The following is a 10,115-nucleotide window of genomic DNA, read 5'->3' as shown; positions in this document are numbered from 1 at the left end:
CGTCACCCAAACCTTCTCTTCAGAGATGCTGCCTCACCCGCTGAGTTACGCCAGCATCTGAAGAGCAGCATGACTCGACGCTGCAAAGATCCCACGTCTGTGTTGGAAGTAACTGCAGACAGACCGCTGAGTTACTCCAGCATTTTGTGCCTGTCTCCTCCCTTCTCTTTTATCGGATGATGGACGCACCGTGAGCATCGCCCCTTTGACGCACTCGCTCCTCAATTGGTTTCCCACTTCAATGCCGCGACGCGTTTGGATGCTTCCGCTGGCCAATTGTCAGAGGCGAGCGCTGGGTGGGAGCCCGGGTGTGAGGAAAGGGGAGATCGGCCGCAACCCGAACGGGATGGCGTCTCCGCACGGCTCCGGCACAGCAGTGGAGTGAGTGAGTGAGTGGGGCGACTGGCGACGGCGTGGGCCGAGGTGAGCGGCCGTTAGTGGAGACGGAAGGGACGCCGACTAACGGCGCGCGGCGGGCGGGCGGGCGGGGCGGTTGGTCTCGAGGGGGTCGGGGCCGCGCGGCGGCGGCGGCAACAACAGCTGCAGCTGCTGGAGGAGGGAGTTGGCAACAGTTTGGGGACGGGCGAGGATCAAGGGGCAGCCTCTCTTGCCTTTTGTGAAGGAGTTGCCCAGTGTCTCCTCCTCCGAAGAAGAAAGTTGTAGCTCGCCAAGTTAATGCGAAGTGTGGCATTTGTGCTCGGACGCTCGTGGGGATGGAGAAAGGAAGATCAGAGAAGCCTTGGGTCGATGCTCTCCGAGTGGGACAATCCCAGGGTCCACAGGACCAGGCAGCTGTCAGCACAAACAACAGCGAGAGCCGTGGCAGTTGTCAGATGGAGGGCGGTGGAGATGGCACACACACAGAGACACACACACACACACACACACACACAGACACACACACACACACACACACACACACACACACACACACACACAGAGACACACACACACACACACACACACACACACACACACATAGAGACACGCACACATACACACACACACACACACACACACACAGAGACACACACACACACACACACACAGAGACACACACACACACACACACACACAGACACACACACACACACACACAGACACACACACAGACACACACACGTAGAATACTTGATAAACTGGATGATGGGTGAAAGGTTTGAAGGCGTAGACGGGTATGTGGAGTTGCGATGAGCAGTCAGATGAGTCACAATTTTACAGTGCCCTCCATAATGTTTGGGACAAAGACCCATTATTTATTTATTTGCCTCTGTACTCCACAATTTGAGATTTGTAATGGAAAAAAAAATCACATGTGGTTAAACTACACATTGTCAGATTTTGATGAAGGCCCTTTTTATACATTTTGGTTTCACCATGTAGAAATTACAGCAGTGTTTATACATAGTCCCCCCCATTTCAGGGCATCATAATGTTTGGGACACAGCAATGTCATGTAAATGAAAGTAGTCATGATTAATATTTTGTTGCATATCCTTTACATGCATTGACTGCTTGAAGTCCAAGATTCATGGACATCACCAGTTGCTGGGTGTCTTCTCTGGTGATGCTCTGCCAGGCCTGTATTGCAGCCATCTTTAGCTCATGTTTGTTTTGGGGGCTAGTCCCCTTCAGTTTTCTCTTCTGCATATAAAAGTCATGCTCAATTGGGTTCAGATCATGTGATTGACATGGCCACTCAAGAATTTACCATTTTTTAGCTTTGAAAAACTCCTTTGTTGCTTTAGCAGTATGTTTGGGATCATTGTCTTGCTGTAGAATGAACCGCAGGCCAATGAGTTTTGAGGCATTTGTTTGGACTTGAGCAGATAGGATGTGTCTATACACTTCAAAATTCATTATGCTACTACCATCAACAGTTGTATCATCAATGAAGATGCGAGCCAGTACCTTCAGCCATACATGCCCATGCCATAACACCCCCACCACCGTGTTTCACAGATTAGGTGATATGCTTTGGATCTTGGGCAGTTCCTTCTCTCCTCCATACTTTCCTCTTCCCATCACTCTGATATAAGTGAATCTTCATCTCATCTGTCCACAAGACCTTTTTCCAGAACTATGGTTGCTCTTTTAAGTACTTCTTGGTAAAGTGTAACCTGGCCATCCTATTTTTGCCGTGAACCAGTGGTTTGCACTTGTAGTTGAGCCTCTATTTTTCTGTTCATGAAATCTGCGGCCAGTCGTCATTGACAAATCCACACCTACCTCCTGAACACTGTTTCTGATCTGTCGGACAGGTGTTTGGGGATTTTTCTTTATTATAGAGAGAATTCTTCTATCATCAGCAGTGGAGGTCTTCCTTGGCCTGCCAGTCCCTTTGCGATTAGTAAGCTCATCAGTGCTCTCTTTCTTCTCAATCACGTTCCAAACAGTTGATTTTGGTAAGCCGAAGGTTTTGTTCTTGTTTCTCGGTCTCATATTGGCTTCTTTGACTCATTGGTCCTCATGTTGATAAACAGGAATAAAAGTTTCCAAGGTGATGGAAAGATGGGAGGAAAGACTTAGGTGCTGGGAATTATCTTATACCTGCATTAAGAAGATAATTAAACACACCTGTGCAATTACAAACACCTGTGAAGCCATGTGTCCCAAACATTATGGTTCATAAACTTCATAAAACCTCCCAACAAAATCTGACTGCACTTTAACCATGTGATTTTTTTCTATTACAAATCTCAAATTATGGAGTAAAGAGGCAAATAAATAAATGATGGGTCTTTGTCCCATCAAATGGCTGTCCTTGCTAGTGGGCCGAATTGTCTTCTGCTCCTGATTCATATATTTGTAATTCGTATATCAATAAGCCTTTGCCGGAATTCTAATCTCGCAATAAAGGAGCAGCCTATTGAGACAGGGTTGATGAAGTGGTAGAGTTGCTGCCTTACAGCGAATGCAGCGCCGGAGATCTGGGTTCGATCCCGACTACGGGTGCTGTCTGTACGGAGTTTGTACGTTCTCCCAGTGACCTGCGTGGGTGTTCTCCGAGATCTTCGGTTTCCTCCCACACTCCAAAGATGTACATGTTTGTTGGTTAATTGGCTTGGTAAATGTAAAAAAAAATTGTTCCAAGTGGGTGTAGGATTGTGTTAATGTGCGGGGATCGCTGGTCGGCGTGGGCCGAAGGGCCTGTTTCCATGCTGTTTCTCTAAACTAAACTAAAAAAATCAATGTCTTTCAAGCTTGTCATTTATAAATTACTCTTCCTACCAAAATGGATGACTTAATTAGATGTCCCTTGTACTCGTTCTTTCTTTCTCACTGTTTTTAGATAGCTGCCAAATGCAATTGCGATTCAGTACTTGAATTAGTTTGAGTTGCACTTTGTTTATACCTCAAGATTGCAATATGCATCATGCTTGTGCAAAATAAAGGCTTTTCTTAAGATGCTGGAGATTAGATATGATTAACTGTTTTATAATTCAGTGGGGGTGCTGCGAGACAGCTACCCTGCCAGCAGTGTCTTCGTTATTTCTACTTTTTTGGGGTTTTTTAGTGTGTCCAAATGTTTGTTTTAGTGTCTCTCGGTGTGTCTTGTGTGGGGGGTGGTGAGGGGGGGGGGAAAGAGGGGAACCGCTTTCGGTCGCCTCCTTCATGGAGTGGCGACTTTTTCCATGTTACCTCCCTCGCGGCCTAACACCATGGATTGGAGCGGCCTTTCCCGGAGTCGGGCCCGAAGTTTCAGCAGCAGGCGCAGCGTGGACTTTTCATCGGGTAGCAGTCGAGCCCTTGCCGGGGGTCGCCAGAAGGGAGTGCTCCGATCGCTGGCCCGCGGACTGTTACATCCTGAAGCTGATGTTTGCGGAGCTTCTAGCCGCGGGCGCGGCGTCCGCAGCCTGGGATCCCTCATCGGGGAACCCCGGAGAAGAGCTCCGACCGCGGCCTATAACATCCTGAACCGCGGTCTGCGGAGCTTCTAGCCACGGGCGTGGTGTGGACTTACCTTCCGGAGTGGAATCCCTCGCCGGGGATAGCCAGAGAAGAGCTCCGACTGCTGGCCTGCGGCCTATAACACCTTGAAGCCGTGGTCTCCAGTTCTGGACCTCCATTGTGTATTGTGTGTTCTGTTTTAATTGTACCGCTTATTGTGTATTGTGTGTTTTTTTTTTATTGTACCGCTGCTGGCAAATTAATTTCTCTGCACCTTCGGGTGTATGTGACGAATAAAATTGACTATTGACTCTTGACTATTGAATTAAGAGTCAAGAATTAGACATTTTTAATTGTCAAATGTACCAACAAGGGAAAAATAACATTCTTAGTCACTGCAGCATAGCAGATCTGTAAACAGAATACACACAGTTAAAAAAACGTCAATAAATTAATAACCACAACACTCGTATGAAAAAGAAACTAAAGTCCATAGTGCAACTAATGATAGTCCATAAAAGTTCATTGTGGAGCTTAATTTTGTGTAAGTGTTCAAGAGCCTGATGGTTGTTGGGAAGAAGTTATTCTTGAACCAGGTCTTCACGGTTTTCAGATTCCTATCTCTTATTCCCGATGGTAAGAATGAAATGACCGCATGAACAGGGTGATGTGGGTCTTTGGTGATATTGGTAGCCTGTTGTGGTAGTGCCTCCTTTTAGGTCCCTTCGATGGTAAGGGAGGTCAGTACCTGTAATACTTTAGGCAGTGCCTACCACTCTTTTCAATATTTGTTCCTGGGCTTTCGAGTTGCCAAACCAGGTTGTGATATAACCAGTCGGTGTACACTCAAACATGCATCTGATTATATACATTTGCATTTAAATATTGGACTTTGTCCATGGAACTGATGTGCTACAATGTTGAAAATTATATTTTGCATTCTCTTCATATCTTCTCCTTTGCTCTATCTACTGTACTTGATTTTGTCTTCATTGTAAAGTATATCTGATCTGTTTGGATGCAAAACAAAGCTTGCAAAACAAAGCTTTTCATTGTGACAATAATAAACCTAAACCTAATTTACATCTTTTCACAACAGTTCCCATCATTTCAATATCACGACTGACATTGCCATATCCAGTGACTTATTTTTTCTGTAGCATTGTGGTGCTTGTAATGAGTCGAGTAGTACACACGTCAAGATACAACACTTATTTATTAAAGTCCACTTCCAGCATTGGTCTGCAGGACGTTACGGTAACTAGCAGCTACTCAGACTGAATTACGTAAGCAAGCTCTTGGTAATATAAATCGCATATTAGGTGGAGCTACTACTAACAAGCATTACAATTGGTTAGTAGGAAATAACCAATCTACATATTTCCTTGTAGAAACAAAATAAAGCATAGATACGTGGATACATGGTGGATAAACAATACAGTAGCCGAAATGCTAATAACGCATGTGGGGAAGTATATGGTTACACAAAATCGCCGCATTTAATGGGTGGCCTGCTGACCCGTCCGACGCGTGTGCGGTATGAATCCGCATCTTCTCCTTTAACTGGTTTAGTGACTGGGGAGGGAACCGGGGATGTGACCGGGCACGGCACCGGAGACCCGCCGGGTGGAGGTGGTGCAATAGGCGAGCTGGGTACTGAACGCCATGGAGAGGCGGCGGGGGACACAGCCTCTGGCAGTGGAGCAGTGGAAGGGTATACAAAATGCGAGACCTCTGGATACGGAGTCGCAGGACGTGGTTCCTTCACAGGAAGGAGATGTTGGCGGTTGCATCTGTAAATGGCTCCGTCCACTCTTACCAGGTAGGAGCGCGGTTCTTTGGGCTGTGGATGTGACCCAGAGGGCCATAGCCCTTGGTGGTCTGGAGGTGAACAACCTGTCCACCGGAGAGAGGTTTAAGTGGCTTACTGGACTTGTCAAAAAAAAATTTTGTGCATCGCGCTTGAATTGCAGTTTCTGGACCGCGGGCGGAGAACGGACCTGTGGCTGCAAAAGTTGCCGGGGTACAGGCAGGGCAGCACGGATTTGACGAGACATCAGTCGTTGGGCTGGGGAACCCAGTATGGGATCCCTGGCAATGTTCCTTAAATTGAGCAGGTCCAGGAAGACGTAAGATTTAGCAAGGTAAGAACGCTCCATTAGTTGTTTTGCGCTTCGGACGCAGCCCGTTGGACTGAGGAAACTCAGGGCTGCTGGTGATATGTTGAAAGTCCCATAATTGAGCAAAGTTTTTGAAAAGCTGGCTGGTGAACTGACTGCTGTTGTCGGATAGAAGGCGTGCAGGGGACCCGTGCACGGAGAACTGGTGTTGCAACTTCTGGATAACTGCTTCAGATGTGATGGTTTGGAGTAGATCAATGTCAAACCAGCCCGAATATGAGTTGACAAGAACCAGATAGTGTTTCCCATGCCATTCGAATATGTCGGTGGCTATCGTGGACCACGGTAGAGGAGGATCCGGGTGCGGCAGTAAGGGCTGTTTCTGCAGGTGTGGGGTCAGGCTTTTGCAGATTGTGCGGACTTCAGTTTTGTCACATATGTACTTGGTCATACCAGGCAAGTAAAACATGCTCTGCGCCCACACAGTGAGTAACTCAGTGGGACTGACAGCATCTCTGGAGAGAAGGAATGGGTGATGATTCGTGTTGAAACCCTTCTTCAGACTGAAGGTCTCTTAAGTCAGGTCAAGGGATTGTGTGAAAATAGGGCATTAGTGAGAAGGTAATGTAGTCTCGGTACGTTTAAGGGTAGCGCTGGTAACAGATCCCTAGTAAGTTTAAAGGGAGTATCAGAAATGGAGCCACAGAGTTTAATGGAAGTGATGAAAAGGAACAAAGTGAGCCAGATGCTGAACCGTAAGGATTTCCAAACCATTATTAGCTTATTAACCTTGTAATAAGCATTAGATGAGAGGATGCACTCAAAAGCAAGACTCATAAGGAAACCTAGCCAAGTGAAAGGTTGTAATATTAAAAGTCAGTGCCAAAATATTCTCGGGTGCATGGAATGGAATTCGTGTTTTTTGGTAAAAATAGAGGGTTAAAGTGTCTTAGTTAAATTTCATATCACACCCAAGATCTCCTGGCTCTGTTGAGCTGCCCGTGCCTGCTGCTCATAAATCTGTATTTTTCTCGAGTAGATTGTTTACAAAGCCTCCCTGGAAGTAGCGATCCTTATTCTAGGCATTGAGGCCTGCTCAGCGTGGAGCCTTCCAGATGTAATGCCGATTTATAGCTTTGTCCACAGACATGCTGAAAATATATTTATGACAACAAGGGAACTACAACCCTATACTTATCTGGCTGTCGAACTTGGTACAGTTCAGGTTTACACCGATTTATCGCTATAAAACAGTGGGTGGTACAATGATAATTCTGCCATTTGTCTTTAACTCATATTTTAAGTTATGTTTATGTAAATTAAGGATGGTGTTTGTAGCCCGTAGAAGTGACTTGGATTGCAATTTTGACTCCCAGCAAAATGTTGTGCATAATTAATGTGGCATTCTGCATAAATTTGCAATTAAAATTGATATATGCTTGGAGGTGGTATCTTCAGTCCAAAATTTGATTTGGTTTATGCATGTTTTGACATTTTAAGATGCCTTGATCCAAAGTCTAGAAATGGCTGGATATATTTTTTCTCCATTTCTTTCCAATCTGTGCAGCATTTCTATTTTAGATATTCCTATTCCTGTGGTCACATTCTATTACCTGATTGAAATATGGGAAGCATGACATTGCCAGTAAACAAATCCTTGCCCAAATCCATGGATTTGCAACAAAAATATTTTTTCATTTTTCAAGGACTTTTAGGCTGGTGGGGCTAATTATTGAACCATTTTGCTTAAAAAAAAGAAAGAAATAATCTAAAGGCTGACTTGGCATCAACAGTCAGGATCAGTTACTACAGTTCTCAGCATCAAAGAATTTGGCAAAATAGACTTTCTGCAAGGTATTGATCTTTACAAGAGCTTGGCTATTTACTGAATTGTTTCTGATTTTCCCCCACCCCACCCGCTTCCTATTTACAAATAATTATCAGTTTATTTGACTAACCCCACAAATTTCATGAAGTTCGATTTAAAAAATAAAATAAACCTTGTGGATTAATATTGACCAACAGGTGAAAACTAGAGTTAAATTGATGCTATGCTAATAAAACCAGTTTATTTTATTTGGTTATAATTGAAATTTCCATAATTTGAATCTGCCTAAAGGTAAATAGCACGGATACTGGTTCATAAGTCATAAGAGCAGAAGTAGGCCATTTGGTCCATGGAGTCTATTCTGTCATTCAATCATGGCTGATTATTCTTTCCCCTTCAACTCCATTCTCTTGGCTGACAGTCTCAAGACTACAATGTTAGCTGCAAATTAAATGAGATAGAATAAACATATGATGCCTAGTTCATGAGGATAACACTTCTACATGTCTACTTGTGCCCATTGTGTTCAGTTTTGGGCACCATGTTATAGGAAAGCTGGAAAAGGTGCAGAGAAGATTTACAAGGATGTTGCCAGGATTAGAGGGCCTGAGCTATGGGGAGAGGTTGATCAAGCTAGGACCTCAGAAGAGGTAGTTGAGGCAAGTATTATCGCAACGATTAAGAAACATTTAGACAGGTTCATGGATAGAGGGATATGGGTCAAACGCAGGTAGGTGGGACTAGTGTAGATGGGACATGTTGGCCGGTGTGTGCAAATTGGGCCGAAGGGCCTGTTTCCACGCTGTAATACTCTATGACTCCCCTGAACTTACTATATGCATAATAGATATTCATGAAAGTCAATAAAAGATTAATAAAATATTTTTTTTTTCACAAAATAGATTCTCATTCTTTTTAGGTTATTTATTGGAGAAATAATATTAAAATAGGAAAGCTTTAACCATCTATTCATCCTGCACTGATCTCCCTATCCACCTCACATTGATTCTCCTGCCACCCCACCCCCCATCCATCCTACACTGGTCCCCCAATTCATCCTGTGCTCACCCCCTTTCCCATCCATCCTGCACTGCCTCCCCCCATTCATCCTGTACTGATACCCTAATTCATCCTGCACTGGCCCCTCATTTATCCTGTATTGATCCCGTCATTCATCCTGTACTGATCCCCCCCGATCCATCCTGTACTGATCCCCCCCACATCCATCCTGTACTGATCCCCTCATTCATCTTTTACTGATCGCCCCATTCATCCTGCACAGACCCTCCGATCCACACTGAACTGATCCACCCATTCATCCTGTACTGATCTTCCATCATCCTGTAACGATACAACCATTCATCCTGTAGTGATCCCCCATCCATCCTGTAGTGATCCCATTCATCCTGCACAGACCCTCCGATCCACACTACTGATCCCCCATTCATCATGTACTGATCCCCCATTTATCCTGTAGTGAACCTCCCATTCATCCTGTACTGATGCCCTCCCGTCAATCCCGTACTGAACCACCCCATTCAACCCCACTGACATCCCCCGCGCTCTCTCCTCACAATTTTACCTATTCCAACCAACACGCACTAATTCCCCTGCCCTCAATCCATCCATCCAGCACCTTGCCTTCTCCCCCCCCCCCCCCCCCCCCCCCCCCCGCCATCTATCCATCCCGCACTGATTCACTGATTCACAGTGCCCACCCCCCCCCCCCCCCCCCCGACCCTACTGTGCTGGAAATGTCTTCAGAGCGAAAATTGACTATGTTTGATAACGGAATGCAATCAAATGTGTTTTAAATCCTAATGTTATTATTTGTGTTAATCCATAAAGATGGATTAATTAAATTATGAACACGTGAAACATTAAAACCGCAGTGTTCGATTGTCACTGCTACCGTTGACACGTTATTACAGAATTTATTTTAACGGCAAATCAATGCTCTTAGTATGGAGTATCAGTACTGTTATTTAATGAGCAACATTCACAACTATACGTTGGATTTATCCAGGTTTTACATCTACAGTCAGTCATATACATCACAAATTTGGTCAGGAGATATTTCAGTTGAAATTTTAACGTTAATTCTAAAGTGAGAATGGACACAGCGTTTATCAATAATTTAAAAAAAATCTGGTGCATACAAATTGGGTATCTTCATTGCTGTTCACAACACATACATTTAATCTGAATGTCCAGTATGTGGCTTTTTGACACCTTTAAACGTATTACCAAAAGAACATTTGCTGCACTTATGTCCT

At 44.7% G+C, this 10,115-nt stretch overlaps 1 protein-coding gene across 3 annotated transcripts in view; it reads left to right on the top strand.

Moving 5' to 3' along the window:
- The first annotated feature begins 217 nt into the window (after positions 1-217).
- Positions 218-10,115, top strand: part of fam126a (family with sequence similarity 126 member A) — a 77,019-nt gene continuing 67,121 nt past the window's right edge. Inside the window, exon 1 of one of the 3 annotated variants that reach the window (XM_033046272.1) lies at positions 218-381. The gene's annotated coding sequence lies outside the window, so the exon portion shown is untranslated. Of the gene's footprint in view, positions 424-10,115 lie in introns of all 3 variants that reach the window. The other 2 variants (XM_033046253.1, XM_033046287.1) reach the window with 2 other exon arrangements.

This window comes from Amblyraja radiata, chromosome 2, assembly GCF_010909765.2.
Source record: "Amblyraja radiata isolate CabotCenter1 chromosome 2, sAmbRad1.1.pri, whole genome shotgun sequence".
Lineage (NCBI taxonomy): Eukaryota > Metazoa > Chordata > Chondrichthyes > Rajiformes > Rajidae > Amblyraja > Amblyraja radiata.
The sequence above is the reverse complement of the archived record's forward strand: the minus strand, read 5'-3'. Positions and strand labels throughout refer to the sequence as shown.